Genomic DNA, 18,851 nt, shown 5'->3' on the forward strand with positions numbered 1-18,851 from the left:
AAATGTGTTTTCCCAGCATCCTGCAGCGCCTCCTCATCCCGGAGGCGAGGACACTGTGTCCAGCTGACTGATGAGGAAAAGACCGGGGCTGGAAGGACAGAGGGCAGGGGAGAAACACGTCAGAAAATACATCGCTAGCTCCCGACCACACCAGGAGAGCCTCATGCGGCCACGGAACAGGGTGTGATCACTTCCTACAATGACAACGGGGACCCATTTCACACATGTGTCTGGTGCATATTTTCGCCCACGAAGCCTGCATAACTCCCAAGGCTATTCGAATTTTGTTTTGTTTGGGTTTTTCTGGTTGTCAAATGATCCTTTATTGAAAAACTTTCCTCTGTACTTCTTCACTAGCTGGGCATTCCACTGTGCCACTGATGATGTCACCTAAGATGTCCTGAGGGTGGTGGTCACTGACAGTGCAGCCCACAGACTGGCCAGTCCCCAGGATCTCTTTAAGGGTTCCAGAGAATTCTCTGACTAAAGATCTGTGCCACATGTCAGGCAGTGTTGACAATCTCATCAAAAGTGATATTTCCACTGCGTTTAAAGTTTTTCTGTTTCTGTCTCTTGGAGTTTCCTTGAGGGCTTTTGTGATCAGGGCAGAGGCAGAAGGTACCCCTCAATCTGAGCCTGTCTGTTCTGAATGATCAGTTTCACTGTAATCCTCAGGCCCTTCCAGTCACTGGTTGCTTTGGCAATGTCATCACCAACCACTTCTGGAGACAGACCCAGGGGGCTGATCTTGGGGGCCAGGGCAGACGTAGCACTGACTTGATCATTGGTGCTCTTCAGATGTATGGCTTTGCCATTGGGGTCAAACTTAGCTGGCATGGTGGAGGGGCTGGTGTCGGATGAACCCAGATTCAGAACTACTGAAGAAAGTTGCACCTTGGCCACCTCCGATTCAAAAGCCAAAAAACCTATTTGAATTTTGTAGCAAAAACTGCGCACATTTCCCCATCTAGTCTGATACGTTGTGGATCTATTTTAAAGTAATAGCATCTACCATAATATTCCCTCCAATCTAGTATTTGCAGGAAATTTGCCACTCTCTGATCTGCCCTGATGGATGTAAGTGTCAGATGTGCTTCCAGGCTGTCTCCCATCCCTGTGGCTGGCCAGGGGTCTGAGCCCTGACCAATACAACGTTGCTGTCACTCTAGGAATGAGAGCACACTCAACCCAAGCCGGGGCTTTCTGGCTCCACCCCAGGATTGCCAGCCTTTGTCCAGCTTCCCACTTTCTGATCCTTCTGGTCTACACTCCTGTGGCAGATGGTCAGGGTCACCTTTCAGGAGAAGAAGGAAAGATGTATTGGTGGCCGGGGCCTGCATGCCATTTTTGGCACAAATATGCTGTAGGTTGCAAACCCCTGCTGCATGTGCACGAAAAAGCTGTCAGTGGCCTCAGAACAGAGCAGTGTTTCTTCAAGTGAGTTCTGTGCAAAAGTAATAGGCATTATATGAAAGTAGTGTCCCGCAATCAAATATATTTAGCAGGTCATCTTCTCAGAGTCTTTAATATACAATGGTGCATCGTACATGCCCAAGATGGGGGTATTTGCAATACGCGATGTTGACTAAATTCACCTGGCCACCGAACACTGACACCGATAGTTCCTGGGGCTGTTACCAGGTGGAATACATTTTCAGCAATATTGTGGCAGTGCACAGCTCTCTTGTTACAGAGCATTGTTCTGTGGTTCTGACTACTATGGTTTAGGGGTTATAGAAAATAATAGCTTATCAAAGCTGAGTGACTAAGAGGCAGCCATTTGGAATCACTACGGAGGCAGGAACTCATCATTTCTGTAAATTTTCAGGTAGTAAGAAATCAGTGGCTGGATTAGGGCCACTGCTCACTTGAGAGCTGAGCTTTCTGGCCTTGTTGCCGTCGGTCTAAGTTCCAAGCTATTGCTTTTATTTATGCTTTCTTTTTTGAAACACAAGCACAGTGTTCAAAACCCTAAAAGATGGTGGGGGTCATACGAAGCACCTCACTGTCTTTTCAGGTGAAAAACCAGTAGCCAATTCATAATTAAGTTAATTCATTCACCCACTATTTAGTACCTACTATGTACTGGCCCCTACAGGGCACAGATTTGAATAAAGCAAAGTCCCTGCTCTTTAATATCTTCTGTGCCAGCTGTCCGATGTCTTCAGCCATTGATGTTCTAGAAAGTGTTACAGTAACGTGCATTTACAGGTAAAGGGGCCTATCTGGAGATGCATGAAGGAAGTAGCTGCCCCAGTTGTGGTGCTATAAGGTGCGAAACTGCTCCAAGGCAGTAGGATAAGGAAGGAAGGTCATTACTTCACTTCCACCTAATTTCAATGAATTTCTTGAAAGAAGTAGCATTTCCAAAGATCTGGAATAAGGGCATTGTACCAATCTCCAGATGAGCTGTTCAATAAATGTGTGAGCATCCAGTCTTGGAAATGTTGGCACAGAGGACGAAAGGAGGCCACCTGCACCAGCAGTTCAGAGGCGGTGACACTGGGTGTTTTAAGCTGCTTTGTTCACTGCTGAAAACAGCATATCTTACATTTCCTAATTCCCACTGTTGGGGACTGTCAAACCAGTGTTCATTATAATCTTGGCCCTTAAGCGGCCTAGGTCATCCAAGGCTGACACAGTTTTATGAACAGAAACTAGGCCCTGGACCACGTTCGTAATAAATCGTAAGCTTCATTATACAGGTGAAGAAAAGGGACCAACTACTGGATGACAGATTTGCTGTGAAGCCAGAGGGCAGACTCCATGTGGCCATTTCAGAAGTTCCCTGTGGATTCTGGCTGTCTCGCGCGCGGGATGACTTTCTCTGGGGGAAGTGATGTGGAAGGAGGACAAAAAAGGCGAAGGGTAAAAAGAGGGGTCACTGCAGTGGGATTCCCTCCGTCCTCTACTCCATCACAGTCATTTGAGTGCCCAGAGAAATGTGCGCATGATATGAGGTTTAATAAATATTACAGAAGAAAATCAAATTATTTTTCCATTCAAGCCTAATTAAAATATATGTGAAAAATTGGAGCGTTTTTCCTCTTACTTGAAATGAACAAAAGGTTTATTTAATAAAGTTAGGATGTGACCTCACTGTGGTTAAAAATATTTGTGTTGCTTGTATGCAAAATGGCAGGTAAGCCATTCGGGACTGGTGTGGGCAACAAGAAATAAAAACATAAAAGAGGAAATGAAAATGCAGAGGTAATAATAGATTTGGATTAACACCAGTATTTTCAAAGGAGCCCAGACCTCAGATTCAATAGAAGTCCCTCTGCCTAAGACGCCAGCACATTCCATCAATCAGCAGGCTCACTGCACCTTCTCGGGAACCCCCTTTCCTCTTGTCCTTCATGCCAAAGCTGGTCTTGTTCTCGCCTCCTAGTTCTGGAACCACCATGGTGACGCTTACTCAGGCTGCTCTGTGTGCTGCTGCCTCATTTGATTTTTCCACACTCACATGCTCAATTTTTTCTCCACCTGTAACTGAGGACACGACAGATAATTAGTAAGATGATCCTTGCTGACAAAGAACAAGGAACTTCAGACTTGTCCTGGTTTGTTTGGTGACCTGCTGAGGCACACAGGACCAAAGATATCTGTTTGATTCCTGTGAAAGGCCCAGAATCTTTTGCTTTGGCCAAGAGGGAGAGGACATGCTTAGAGTTGGAGAGTGCAAGATCAGGAGAGGGGGTACAGGTGGCTGTGCCTCTCTCTGGTTCCATGGACAGTTTTGGAGCCCTTCTAAGAGAGAAGGGTTAATAACAAAAGCTGGAGAAAGTTCTTTTTCTAAAGTGATCTGTGGTGCTGGGGTATGATTGTAGGATGGAGGGTAGAGGCGAGATGCCCAGACAATGCTGCTTAGTCCCCTACCCCTCGCCCCTGCTGTTAATGTGCTGCAGAAATGGGGAGGGGCCACTTTCCCTTCTGCTGCAGAAAACTCAGCTTCTGTCTGGCCCCACGAGGCCTGGAAGCTTCAAGAATGGGAGCCTGTGATGAATCAACCACAGGCTAGCCAGGAACCTGGTGTGGCATTATGAGTGGGCCATTATATACTTTATCTGGGGAGAATGAACTAAAAATATTGAAAGTAATGAGCCAGTTAGGAGTTTGAGACAGAGACTGCTAGTGCCCACAAATATCTGTGTGCTCTACTCCTTTGGAGGGCACAGCTAGATGACATTCCCCAAACCCCTTGCATCTCGGTGGGACCATGCCACTAGTGCTAGCCAGTGAAATGTGGGTGGAAGTACTGGGCACCACTTCCAGGCCTGGCTCCTAAAACCTAGCCAGTGAAATGTGGGTGGAAGTACTGGGCACCACTTCCAGGCCTGGCTCCTAAAACCTTCTGTGAGATCATCCACTCTCTCTCTCTCTTCATTCGTCTACTGTCTGGATGCAGAGGATCTAGGGGAGGATTCTAAAGCCCTAGGGAATAGCAGAGCCACAAGATGGAAGGAGTCTGGGTCCCTGAGTGACTGCATGGAACATTTTCTCATACCACACCACATCCCCACCTTCAATGGACTGTGATGTGAATAAAAATTAAAAATGTGTTGTGTTAAACCACTGAGATTTAGAGCTTGCTGTTAACAGTGGTTACCATATGACTAATACAGAACTGAAGCTGAAAAGTCATGATATAGAGAAAGGCCAGGGTTATCTAGTTCTTTCTCAAAAGTTTCCCACTGAAGTTTCCAAAAGTGCATATAAGAGTAAATGCATATCCCCAGCTACCGGGGCTCATGGCCTAACTGGCTTGCTTTTAGTTTCAATTTCTACTTAGTCTCCTGAATGAAAAATTTGTCTTCTTCTCTATAATATATTTGTTTGTTTGCTTTAATATAAAGATAATATTTATAAAATATTTAGCCCTCAGGTTAAATTGACTTTTAACCTCTGCCTTGGCATTCCCAAGTAACAGCCACATAAAAGTTTGGCTCAAAAGATCACCCCCCCACACCTCTAGTTGTCTGGTAAAAATAAAAGCTGCTTCAGGAAGTCACTCATGCAAGGTTTCAATGAGTTAGCACCCTTCAGACTTCAAATTCCTAAGTTAGTCCTTTAAAACAAAAATATAAACAACCTTGATCTCATTTTTTGTTAACGCCAAGACTATTAAAATGTTTAATAACTTTGGCCAAAAAAATAGAAAGAGATAGCATATTAAGAAATAAAAAGTCTAGAGACTTTTACTGAAGCCATGTCCTTTTTGGGGTGGGGCAGCCAAGGTATGACGATGGCTATGTCTTTTTCCTGCCTTCTGTTTACACCTCAAGCTCTGACTGAAGTCATACTGCCTGGATGGGTGAGACCAAACCAGAATCACAGCCTGGACCCTGGAGAGTTCTCTAGTCAACCCTTGATCTTCCAACAGGAATCCATCAAGATTCCTTTAGATCAGGGAGAAGGTACTAAGCCTGCTCCTCCCCCAGCTGAAAACTCCTAGTTCTCTTTATCTTTTCTCAGGGTTCTTATTTGCATATCTTTAATGATGCATCTGGGCAAATCACTGAGAAGTTCACTGTCAGGAGCAGAGTGAGCTCCCTGCACTGCCGCCGCCAGCCAAGGAGCCAGCATAAGAAAGGATCTGCCCTTGGAATGGCTTCTCCTCATCCTGCTTCCTTAATTTTATCCTGTGATCTCCGACGTAGACTTAATGACCATTAGGCCAACATAGTACCTTCAGGAAAGTGTTGACACCCAAAAGAATTGAAAACAGGGACTCAGAGAGATATTTGTACACCCATGTTCACAGCAGCATTATTAACAATAGCCAAAAGGTGGAAACAACCCAAACGTCCATTGACAGATGAATGAATAAACAAAATGTGGTATATACATACAATGGAATATTATTTGGCCTTAGAAAGGATAGAATGACACATGCTACACCATGTATGATTCCACTTATATGAGGTACTTAGTGTAGTCAAATTCATAGAGACAGAAAGTAGAACAGAGGTTGCCAGGGGCTGGGGGAAAGAAGGAATTGGGGGCTACTGTTTAGTGGGTGCAGAGTCTCATTTTGGGAAAATGAAAACATTTGGGACATAGGTGGCGATGATGGTAGCCCAACGATGTGAATGTACATTGAATTGTACACTTAGAAATGGTGGATGGTCACCAGGGTCAAGGATTCAGATCCCCATACTAGCCAGCCGCCAAAAAAAAAAAAAAAAAAAAAAAAGATTGATGATAAACTTTGTTGTGTGAATTTTACCACAACTTAATTTGTCCAAGAAGCACAACATTAGAAGAATGTGTTGGGGCAGAAGCAATGGTTCCCTCGCTCCACCCCGACCCCCAGATACACGTCTGCAATTGGAGTCATTTACTTAGTTACGTATTTTCTTTGCACATAAGCACTCATTTAGCAAGTTATTTTGCTGCTTTGGATGCCTGAGCAAAAGAATAAAATGGTAATTTTCTCCTTTTACTTCTCAGAAAAGAGCCAGGATTTTGTGTTCTTAATTTCTGTGCTCTCTTGTACCACGGAGAATAACCAGCCTTTCAGTGTTTTAAAGGCCGCTGAAAAGACAACCATTCGCCCAGGTCTTCTAGAGAGGGTCAGGAGTTGCCCAAAAGGAAGAGGGGTTGGAGCAGGGAGGTAGAGCCTAGGAATTTGAGATGGGGGCTTTGAAGGGCTGGCAGAGTTTGCAGCCCCAGTGCTAGGAAGGGGTTGGGGGCTCGTGGATTTTATGGGGCCCCAGTGGGAGTTATGATAATACCTGGGAGGAGGAGGAGCCTCTGACTGCAGCAAAGGTCAGCAGGGAGGTGCCCCATGCATGCACACTATGTCAGCCAGCGTGCAGAAATGCCCTCCAAGGGTGTCCAATCAACACCGGTGGCAGCAGCAGGGGGCAAAAGAGCCAGCATACCCAGGACAACCACCATGGACTGAGGAACAGACCCCACCTTTATTTTTTAGAACCACCTAAGCTTCCTGTTCTTGTGCCAGTCACAGAATGAGGAGAGGGAGCCTGGGCTTAGAGGCAGAGGGAAGAGTAAGTGTTCAGAGTCGGATGTGAGCCAACTGGAAGAAACAAAGAAGACGCCACTGCCCACACCTTTAATAAATGCCTTGGAACCCTCCCCAGCTCTCCCCATTATACATATTTTACCCGGCATCCAATCTGTGGCTTCTATTGTCTTTCACACTCTGGGACGCTTAAGAAAAAGCGACAGATGGCTGTGTGTGGCAATAGTGCTCCTTCCCCACAGGCAGGGTGGTTTTTTAAAAACTCCTTTTTCTTTCAGCACAAAATGATTTTTCTTTATATCAAAAGCAATGTATTGTTTTGATAATGTAGAAAAATATGAAAAGGAAATTAAAATCCCCTGTAAGGCTATAATCACTGAGACGATGGCTGTTAATATTTTAGTGTATTTCCTTCCCAGTGTTCCCCGTGCATTGTTTTATCTGTCTTCAGCCAGGTTCCTCTTTCAGGTCCCCCTGGCCCAGGTGTCCTGATGAACCTGAATTAAACTTTTCATGTTCCGCGGGCACTCGTCATACAGTAAGAGGGGAGAGGGTCATGGGGGCTCGGCCCTCATGAATAGATTAATGTGGTTTTCGTGGGAGCAGGTTAGTTATCTCGGGAGTGGATTGTTACAGAGTGAGCCTAGCACCTGGTGTCTTCTCTCTCTTATGTGCTCTCTTGCCCTTCTGCCTTCCATTAGGGGATGATGGACCACAAAGGCCCTCGTCTGATGCTAGTCACATGATCTTGGACTGCCCAGCCTCCAGAATGACAGCTAAATACATTTCTGTTCATTATAATTTACCCAGTCTCAGGTATTCTGTTTTAGCAACAGAGAACAGATTAAGACAATCTCTACACCTAATCCTGATACAGGAAGTTTAGATAATATTGAACTGGTTCCAAAAGTTTATTGGAACTTATATAATATTTATCTATAAAAACAGGATTGTTAGAAAGTCTCAAAACGAATACAAATAATAGGTAAGCTTATGAAAAATGAACAACCTCAATAGTAATAAACAGAAATTTTTTTAAAAAAGAGCAGATTGTAAATGGCCCTTAGATTCCCAGGCCATCTCACAAAAATGAAGGTAACCAACAATGGAACTTAAAAAATTGTTTGTGGTTTGTTTGTTTGTTTTTTGATCACTGCGCTGTGTGGGGATCTGAACCCTTAATGTTGGTGTCATCAGCACCGTGCTCTCCCAAGTGAGCCAACCAGCCAGCCTGGAGACCAGTTTTGTTTTGTTTTTTCCTGCCTTATACCATTGGGAGATTTCTTTTTTTTTTTTTTTTCTATTTGTTTTTGGGAGCTGGATGGTACAGGGAACAAACCCCAGAAATTGTTGATAACAGTTCTGAATTCTGGGTTCTTCCTAAGTTCTTCTGAATTCTGGGTCTCTCTGAGACCCAAATCCCATGTCCAGGATGCCTTGCCCTTGTCTTGGGCCCCTCTAAATTCTGTACATTTGGCTAGGTAGATGGCAGTGAAAGGTCAAAAGCAGGGTGAGAGGACTCAGGTGGGAGAGGCATGGTACCATCCACAAGCCCAGTGCTGCTAATTTGGGAGTCAGTTGAAATCATGGGCTTTGGAGTCATTCCTGACCTGGGTTCAAATTTCAGCCCTGCCTTTCATTAGCTGTCTTTGGGCAGATCACTTAACCTCTTTGGGTCTCAATTTTCTCATCTATGAAATGGGGATAATAATACATATTCCTAAGGATTTATGTGAAGATTAGATGAGATAAGACATCATTTCTTAGATCTGAGATTGACTATATCTTACAGATGCCCACTGTTGATTTGAATTATTTAAAATAGGCCACAAATAACTGATAAATTTGTGAAATAATGCATGTATTAATTAGCTTGATTTAGCCATTCCACAATATATACATTCTTTATAACATCATGTTGTATACCATAAATATATACAATTTTTATCTGTCAATAAAAAAACTTAGAACACTTCTAATGTTGACAGATATACTCTTAGACAACTAATAAAACCAAAGGCAAGCTTACAAATAAGTAAAAACCAAAAACAACAAAATTGAAATTGAATAGTGAGATGGATGATTTTATCTTGCTGAAATTAATTCATCTTCTTGAAGTGTTAGTTTTCAGTGGCTGCTGGGACATGGTTCCCTTGAGCTTGGCATCCCTATCCCACCATATGCTGAAGGGTGATACGACTCCCCTACAACCTTTCTCTAGTGTAGAGGTTGTAAATTGGAAGACTGTAGGCTGTGTGTAGCCCACGGATGTGTTTTACTTGATCCTCATGGTATTAATTTTTTAAAACTAGTTGTCACTATAGAAGAACTAAGAAATTTCACATGAAATCTGCCTTTCTAGCTTATCTTGAAAAGGTAGAAAATCTAGCCCCACGGAACCCACTTTCCAGAGAGGCCACATTGTCTGCAGTTGAGCTGTGGCCCTGCCAGCCTGACTCCATGCCTCCAGCTGTACTCATTCATGTGAACTGCCAGCCCCTGTAGTATTTGGATTTGTGATCCCTTTTCTACAAGGGTACTTTAAAAAGTTTGTGAAAAAACAGAATTAAAATATAATATGAATATTTCCATGATCTTTTAAAAATACCCTCTTGTGATACTGTGAAATATATATTTGGTCTTCATCCCCTTTTTCTGCTATACAACTGTTAAAATCCTTAGACTCTCCAAAGTGCTGTCTTTTTGTATGCTAATAAGTTGGCTAATGGTTGGCAACTGCTAGGTAACCTCAGGATGGGGGTGGGTCGTGGGAAAGACCAAGGCTGTCCCACCCCTCAACCTCTGGGGAGAAGAGGGGGGCTGCACTAGTAAATTAATCAAACCCAAGGAGGGGGTCATGGGAACCCCAGTTTATATAGCCAGTCGGTCAGAAGCATAGGCAAAATAACATGGAGTTTGCATCTGGCATCTGAAGTGGGGGCAGTCTTGGGGACTGAGCCCCACTGTGGGATCAGACACTGTCTCTAAGTAGATAGTTGTAGTGGATTAATTATGTCCCCCCAAAACTCACTGAAGCTTGAATTGTGTCCCCCAAGTTTTATGTATTAGAAACTTAGCCCCCACTGTGACTGTTAAGAGGGTGGAAAATCCTCTTATGGTGATTGAAGGGTGGATCCTTGAAGAGGTGATTGGATTGTAGGACTGTGCAGTAGTGAATGGATTAAAAATGGTGGTCAGGGGTGTGGTTCTGGGGGCTTTAAAAGAAGAGAGAAGAGAGTCTGTCTCTCTCTCTTGCTCTTTCTCTGTTTCCATCATCTTACAATGTGAGACCCCTGGGTCACTGTCACCACCACTAAGACCCTCACCAAATGTGTTCCCTGGACTTTGGACTTCCCAGCCTCCCAAACTGTAAGCAATACATTTTGTTTTCTTTATAAATCACCCAGTTCTGTGTATTTTGTTACAAGCAACAGAAATGGACTAATACAATACTGTTGACATTGAATAAGTGTCCACTGGAGAGTTGCTGGCTTGTTTGATGTGCAGGGAAAAACTCACAGATTTGGCCACAGAAGTCAGAAGTCAGTCCTGTGTGATGGTTGTGCTGTGAGGGCAGAGGAAAAGAAGTTTGTGGTTTGTTTTTTTTCCATACATCTGTTTTTTTCTTCACCAGCAAGTGACAATTAAGATAGCACTTCCAGACACCAACAAAAAGTGAGAAACCCAAGTGCAAACAGTTGCCAAAATGATGAGCAATCCTCAGTTATAGTGTGCCCTGGCCAATCTACTTCTGTGAGGGTGTTTTAAGATTATTATTGAAATGAAAATACAAAATGTTTAAAGTCTCCTAGTGAATTCTTGGTCCCTCTGGAATCCTTGGGCCCCAGTTTGAGAACGACTGAGATAAGAATGTTGAGCACTGAGGAACTGTTTCTGGAACAGGGAAAAAACTTCATTCAAGGGCTGCAGTCAGGATTTTGGAGGTAAAGCTGGAACAATGGCAGAGCTGCCTGATGATTCCTACTGGTGGCCCACTTGACTTTTGAGCCATTGGGTTATGTTCATTGACATTCGACTTGTGATCCACTGTCATTTACAGAGCCCCGTTTCTGGGATTGTCCATCCACTCTGAGAGCTTTGTTTCTGAGACTTCTTCCCGGCCTTCATTGAACCAGTGAGCAGAGCGACAGCACCACCCTTCTCCCTCAGAAAACACACCGCACACTTTTAGCTTCTGAGTCTCTGTGTTCAGGCTGTTCATCTACGCTGCTCGTGAAAGGCAGATATAAAAATGCAAAACGAAGTCAAGGTCTTCAAAGTATTTGTTGACTTTTTTTCACACTACTTTATAAAAGGGGGTAGAAGAGTAAGGTGAAATGTTATGCTTATTTGATTTGAACAGTCTTAGATAAATACCAGAGGCAGAGAAAGGTAGGAGTATAGGTCCATAAATCACCCACCAGAATGAAAGGATGTCACCGAGTATTATCTAGGGTAGGGTCCAATTTCTAAATCCCAAAGGTACAATAATAATCAGGATCATATTGGTCATTATCAAAGGATTAGCCCCTGGCCTGGACACTGCTGAGAAATAAATGGAAAAAAACAAAACTATAGGACACAGAAGTCAACTTTCCCTTTGTAAAACAAATCATGTCTCCAGGACAGCCCTTTTCATTGTTTGAGGCTCAGTTCATAGTAGGCTATGACCCAGTGTGCACCCCTTCAGATTTCTTTGTTTTTTTCACAGCACTATTGTTTGGGGTTTTTGTTGGTTTTTAGTGAGTACCAGGTAGATTGAACCACTAGAAAACTTGCATGGCTAAGAGATGGACAAGTAGTGGGAGCCCCAGAAGTGGGAGATGGTTGCTAGGAGAGGGGAAGGCCAAAACAACCAGGAAAAGTACAGCATTTAATACCCTTTCTGTCCAAAATTTGAATCAGAAGACCTTGCTAGACAGCATTTAATGACAATGCCATAATTATCCAATAGTGAAGTCTTTGTTCTTGCTTGGCCCGCCCATTAAAAACAAAACTATTTTTCCTTTGAGGAAAAAAGAAATCTAAACAGCACTTGAATCTTCAACAAAGCTGTCTGCAGAAACAAAGTGTTCGTGTAGTGTGAGTTTTAAGGATGTGTTTTAATTTGCTGCAGGATCACCCATGGCATAGTATGAAAACCTGTGTTTACTCCCGTTCTCTTTTCTGTGTAGCATGCAGACGGCTACATCAGTGCTTTCCCTGCCAACATTTTCTCCCTTTCCTATCCCTACTGTTCTACTGACACCAATCTCAAACCAACTTTACACAAAGACATGTCTCGTCATTATGCCCACTTAGCCTGCTGCCATCTGTCTGTTGTCACGTTTTGTCTGTCCTTAGATCTTTGGAATAAACTGACTCTGAATTTTATCAAACCTTATGTCTCTTCATCGGTCATCTTCATGCCCTTCACACTGATGTACTGTGTTCAACTTTTTAACCAAGTGTTTACTGCTGGTGGAATTTCCCTCCCCCCCCACCCCATTCACTTCCTACCATTCCAGTATTTGCATTACACTAATATGCAAATTAAACAAAATGAAACACTTTCTTATTCAGTTGAGAATTCACAATCCTAAGGCTGAAGGCTGGCTGATTTATTTTTTAAATAGATTTTTTAAAACCATGTTTTGCTGCTGGGTTGGAAAGTAGGAACATCCCCAGATGTTTGCCTTCTTTCTTTTTTCCCTTCCTTCTTCTTTCTCTCTCTTGCCCTCTCTCCATTTCTTCCTTCATTTCTTATTTACTTGTTTATTCATTGGTGGTGAAGTACACATAAACATAAAATTTACCACTTTAGCCATTTTTAAGGGTTCAATGGCATTAGGTGCATTCACATTTTTGTGTAACCGTCACCACTATCCACTTCCAGAACTTTTTCATCATTGCAAACAGAGACTCTGTATCCATTAAACAATAACTTTGTATTTCCCATCCAGTCCCTGGCAACCACAATTCTACTTGCCGTCTCTGTGAGTTTAAATCCTTCATTTCTTTTTAAATTACCATTTCTTTATGTGGACAAAGTCATACTAATACAAATTTACAGGAGCTCATTGATTACCCTTACCTCATACCATACACAAAAATTAACTCAAAATAGACCACAGATATAAATGTAAAAGCTAAAACTAAAACATCTGGGAGAAAACATAGGAAAAAAATCTTTGTGATCTTGAGGCAGGAAAAGATTTCTTAAAACACACACACACACACACACACACACAAAGAAAAAAATGATAAATTAGACTATCAAAATTTACCTTTGTATTTTTGATGGAGAACATATTCATAATACATATACCTGATGAAAGACTTGTAAACAGAAAATAGAAACAATGATTGCAACTCAATTAAAAAAAAGATAATCGGCCCAATTTTTTTTAAATGGGTAAAGATTTGAACAGACACTTGACAAAAGACACATAACTGGCCAATTAGCCCATGAAAAATGCTCAACATTATTAGTCATTAGCTAAAATTAGAAATTCGAAATGGTTAAAATTCTTTTTCCAGCTTTATTGAGGTAAAATTGACAAGTAGAAATTTTATACATTCAAGGTATGATTTCACATATGCATACATTGTGAAGTGATGCCCACAATCAAATTATTTTTCTTCATGATAACTCTCAGCAAATACAGTCAAATTAATTAACACACCCACCTCACATAGTTACCATTTTGTGTGTGTGTGTGTATGTGTGTGTGTGTGTGTGTGTTGGGGGGGATGGGTAAGGATACTTAATTACTCTCGGCAAATTTCAAGTACACAATATTGTATTATTAACTCATAGCCACCATGTGGTACATTAAATCCTCAGAATGTATTCATTTTGTAACTGAAAATGGCTCAAATTGAAATGCTGATGTTACAAAGTATTGATAAGGATGTGATGCAACTGGAATGCTTATACATTGCTGGCAGGAATGTGAATGGCGTGGATAGTTTGGCAATTTTTTTCAAAAATTAAAAGACACAGGTTTCCAGTCCAGTGTGTAAGGAGTTTGGAAGTAGCCACCATCCTACCAACAAGTAAAAAGCTGAACAAACTTAAAAAATCAACAACTCTTCTTTGATCTATCAGAGAAGTGAGGTCACAAGGTAAATCACTGTTGTAAAAATTGGAGGGACAGACAGGTAGATACAGAGAATCACAACTTACCAGAGCAGAAAACCAACACCAGAAACCTCCATGGGAACCAGTACTGGGGTAGGAAAACCTGAATTATAACTAATGAATTCCTGGAGGCTCAGTGTGGACAAGTCCATGAGTTAAAAACCTTTGGGTACCCAATCCATTTGTGAGTTTTATCTCCTGGAGCTCTATCAGATTCTCACAGTGAAGATCAGAGAAAAATCCCCACATGCTTTTAGCAGGGGAAGAAAAGCAGTCACTCTGAAATATGCCATAGCATTCTGTTCTTAACAAGGCCTATTCTGAAGAGTATAGGTCAGAGTCTGACCTACTGGGGTTTTGCCAGAGCCTAAACAACCTGGGGGAAGGTAAATACCCAACTCCAGCCCCCTCCTGACATTCTTTCCCACCTAAGGTGGGGGTGAAAAACTGAGAAGCAGTTGCGAAGTTCACAGCCAGGGGGCACAGGCTCACTAAAAGGTTGAACCTAAACATAAGACCGTAGAACACGTCCCCTCCCCCCACATCTTACCACCCTATCACTGAAGGTTTATTTTCTGGAGTTCCTTTTCCCCAGTACTTTGTGTCTGGCTTTCCACAAAAAATTACAAGGCACACTACAAGAAAAAAAAAATCACAGTTTGAAGAGACAAAGCAAGCATCAGAACCAGGTTCAGATATGGCAAATATGTAGGAATTATCAGACTACAAATTTAAAACAACTATGATTAATATGCTAAGAGCTCTAATGGATAAAGTAGACAACATGCAAAAACAGATGGGCAATAAAAGTAGAAAGATGGAAATTCTAGGAAAGAATAAAAATGAAATGCCATAGATGAAAAAACTGCATTAGAAATGTAGAATATTGGTAATGAAGGAGTTGAGATTCCTCTTCTGGGGATTCATGGAATCCCCACATGGGTCTGAGTGCTTGCTGCTATAGGATTGCCAATCACACCTGCCATACAGAATTTAAAGGCAAGGCTCTTTATTTGGAAGACATCGACTGGGAGACAGAGGGCAAAGTCCTAACTGCCTTCCCGACCAACTCAGGGCTGGGGTTTATGTAGGTAAATGTATGGGGGAGACAGGATGTCTTCAAGTGTGATGGGCAGCTGCTTCCTCCTTTGAGAGACTGTATTGGGCAAGACAGGAATGTCTGCTTTCAGTACAATCTTGGTTAATCATTGAGGGCAAGCTATAAAGGAAAAACAAAGTTCTATAGTGTGCACACAAGTGTGGGGGGTTTCTACGTTTACAATGTCCTTGATGGCTTATTAGTAGACTGAACATGGGTGAGGAGAAAATCTCTGCACTTGAGAATATGTCAATAGAAATGTCCAAAACTGAAAAGCCAAGGGAAAAAAAAAAAAAAGTAACAGACTGTCCAAGACCTGTGAGACAGCTATAGTAGCTAAATGGGTAAATAAACTATGGTACATCCAGAATATTATTCAGCATTAAAAAGAAATGATCTATCAAGCCATAAAAAAACATGGACAAAACTTAAATGCATATTACTAAGTGAAAGAAGCCGATCTGAAAGAGCTACATACTATACAATTCCAACCATATGACATTTTGGAAAAGGCATAACTGTTAAGACAGTAAGAATGTCCATTGACAGGTGACTGGATAAGGAAAATGTGGTATATATGCACAATGGAATACTACTCAGCCATAAAAAAGAATGGAATTCTGCCATTTGCAGCAATAAGGATGAGTCTGGAGAAAATTATGTTAAGTGAAATAAGCCAGACAAGGAAAGAGAAATGTCACATGTTCTCACTTATAAATGGGTGGAAAGAAAGAAAGGAAAGAAGGGAAAGAAAAGAAAGATCGTAAACAATTCTGTGAACTTTCAGAATACTAGAGATGGGGGTGAGGCGGAGGGAGGGTTTGGGGAGGAATAGGTTCAATAAAGGGTATAATGAAAAGTTGTGATTTGCAATAATAATATGCTTATAATAAATAATATTTTAAAAAGTAAATAAGCTAGGTAAATACAAAAATAAATAAATAAATAATTTAATTAATTAAAAAGAAAAAAAATCAGTGGTTGCCAGGAGGTGGGGGGAGGGAGGGATGAGGAGGCAGAGCACAGAGGATTTTTAGGGGAGTCTGACTGATTCTATAATGGTAGATACATGTCATTATGTATTTGTCCAAACCCGTAGACTATACAACATCCAAGAGTGAACCCTAATGTTAACTGTGGACTTCGGGTGATAATGATGTGTCAATGTGGCTTCATCAGCTGTCATAAATGTACCACTCTAGTGGGGCACATTGATAATGGGGAAGTCATGCATATGTGGGGCCAGAGGGTACATGGGAACTCTCTGTATTTTCTGCTTAATTTTGCTGTGAGCCTGAAGTTCCACTAAAAAATAAAGTCCATTTAAAAAGAAAATAATAAATATTCAAAAAAATCAAGTATGCATCTACCACATGACCTAGTCATTTCATTCCTAGGAAACAAAAATATATGCCCACACAAAGACTTGTACACAAATGTTCAGAGCAGCTTTATTCACATGAACTAAAAACTGGAAAGAACTCGAATGACTGTCAATGGGTGACTGAACAAACAACATAGGGTTATCCATGAAATGGAATACTATTAGCAATAAACAAACTACTGATACCCTAAAAATCATTATGCTAAGTGAAAGAAGCCAGAAGCAAAAGTACATGTTACGTACGATGCTGTTCATATAAAATTTTACAAAATATAAATTAATTTGTGATGACAAAAAGCAGATCAGCAGTGCTGGGCCCAGAGGTGAAGGTGGAGAGTACTGAAAAGGGACATGAGGATGGTTTTGGGGGTGAAGAGAATGTTTTGTATCTTGATTGTGGCAATGATTTCCCAGGCGCATATGCTTGGGGAAAGTCATCATATTGTACACTTTAAAAGGACGCAGTTTATTATGTGTAATTATACCTCGATAGAGTTGAAAATTCTAATCAATTAAATTAATATCAACAATGAGCTTTCACTTGATTTAGTTTTGCTGAAAAATTGAGCTTTAGACTAAAGAACCATCATATGGGGAGAACAACATACATTAAAAGCTTTAAAAGTGTATATTCTTTTGGTCCATTATTTTCAAATCTGGGAATTTATTCTAAGATAACCCAAGTGTCAGGCTGCTATTACATAGTATCATAGCCTGGCTTATAAACAACAGAAATTTATTTCTCACAGTTCTGGAGGCTGAGAAGTCCAAGATGAAGGCATCATTGGATTCAGTGTTTGGCGAGGGCCCCCTTCCTGGTTCATAGACATGGTCTTTTTGCTATAATCTTGCATGGCAACAGGGAGGGAAGTATCTCTTTTAAAAGGGCACTTACCTGATTTATAAAGCCCTCATAACCTAATCACCTCTCAGATGCTACACTTTCTAATATCATCAACTTGGGGGTTAGATTTTCAACATATGAATTTTGGGGGCACAAATATTTAGACCATAGCAACAAGGATTTTCATCTTAATATTATTGATAAAGGACAATTGAAATGACCTAAATGGTCAGTAATGAGGAATTAGTTCGGTATATTACGGTAAAAACATATAATATTCTACGATCCAACTATTAATAGTCATGTGGTTTAAGTGTATTTATTGACATAGACTTTTACAATACACCAATGAATGAAAAAAAAATCTGGTACATATGGTATGAACACATCTTTTTTTAAAAAACAAAAAATTATATGCCAAAATACATAGAAGTCTGGATGACACATGCTAAAATGTTAACATCTGCTATTCCTTGGAGGTGAAATTATGGGTGATTTAAATTTTTTTCTTTCTCCTTCTCCTTGCTTTCTGATTTTTCCACAATAAGCTTGAATGATGTACATTAACAGTGATAATGATTTCCAGAAGCCCCTCAGCCACTTTAAGAGGAGGGAACTCTAGCATTGACTGCCTTTTTTTTTGGAGAGGGTGAATAGGGTGTCCTGAGCACTGCTTTGAACCTCCCCTACCTCATTCCTACCCCAAGGAGTGTGAGTGAGATTGCTGACAGGGCAGTGTCGGAGACAAACCGTGAGAAAGGCACTTGTCTACCTCCTGAGTCCAGAGTGCCACAGACCCTCCCTTCAGCCAGCTTCTGCATCCCCCAGCCGAGAGGGAGCTGGAAGGAAGGCCTGGTGTTGTGCAGAACCACAGGAGGTCTACAGATGCTCTGGGTCCAACATACCTTCCCTTCACCTGCATGAACTCAAACCGGCAGAGAAAATTTCCTTCAAAGCCCTGATGTTAGAAGATCTTAAAGCCACTGCCAGCCTGACAGAGAGGCCTGCAAGAACCTGGTGCTGCCAACAGCACCCAGCGAGGGGAAAGTCCAAAACATCCTCAGGGAGGATAATCAGCATTCAGCAGTTATTCAGAAGCTGCCCTACTGGGGTCCCCATGCAGGATCTGATTGTGGGCGCCTCCAAGAATCAGGACTTGAGGGCCGACCCCATGGCGCAATTGGGAGAGTGCGGCGCTGGGAGCACAGCAGTGCTCCCGCCGCGGGTTCGGATCCTATATAAGGATGGCCGGTGCACTCACTGGCTGAGCGCGGTGCGGCCTGTCACAAAAATGACAAAAAAAAAAAAAAAAAAAAAAGAATCAGGACTTGAGTTTTAATTGTCATCTCTACTGGCCTTCACGCTCTGCTCCTGCACAGATCTGCAGTTGAACCTACTTGTATATGAGCATCC

The 18,851-nt window shown here is 41.8% G+C and overlaps 1 pseudogene; it reads right to left on the reverse strand.

Moving 5' to 3' along the window:
- Nucleotides 1-322: 322 nt before the first annotated feature.
- Nucleotides 323-837, reverse strand: LOC134380957 (large ribosomal subunit protein uL11-like; annotated as a pseudogene).
- Nucleotides 838-18,851: the final 18,014 nt, after the last annotated feature.

This window comes from Cynocephalus volans, chromosome 6, assembly GCF_027409185.1.
Source record: "Cynocephalus volans isolate mCynVol1 chromosome 6, mCynVol1.pri, whole genome shotgun sequence".
NCBI classification, from domain to species: Eukaryota; Metazoa; Chordata; class Mammalia; order Dermoptera; family Cynocephalidae; genus Cynocephalus; species Cynocephalus volans.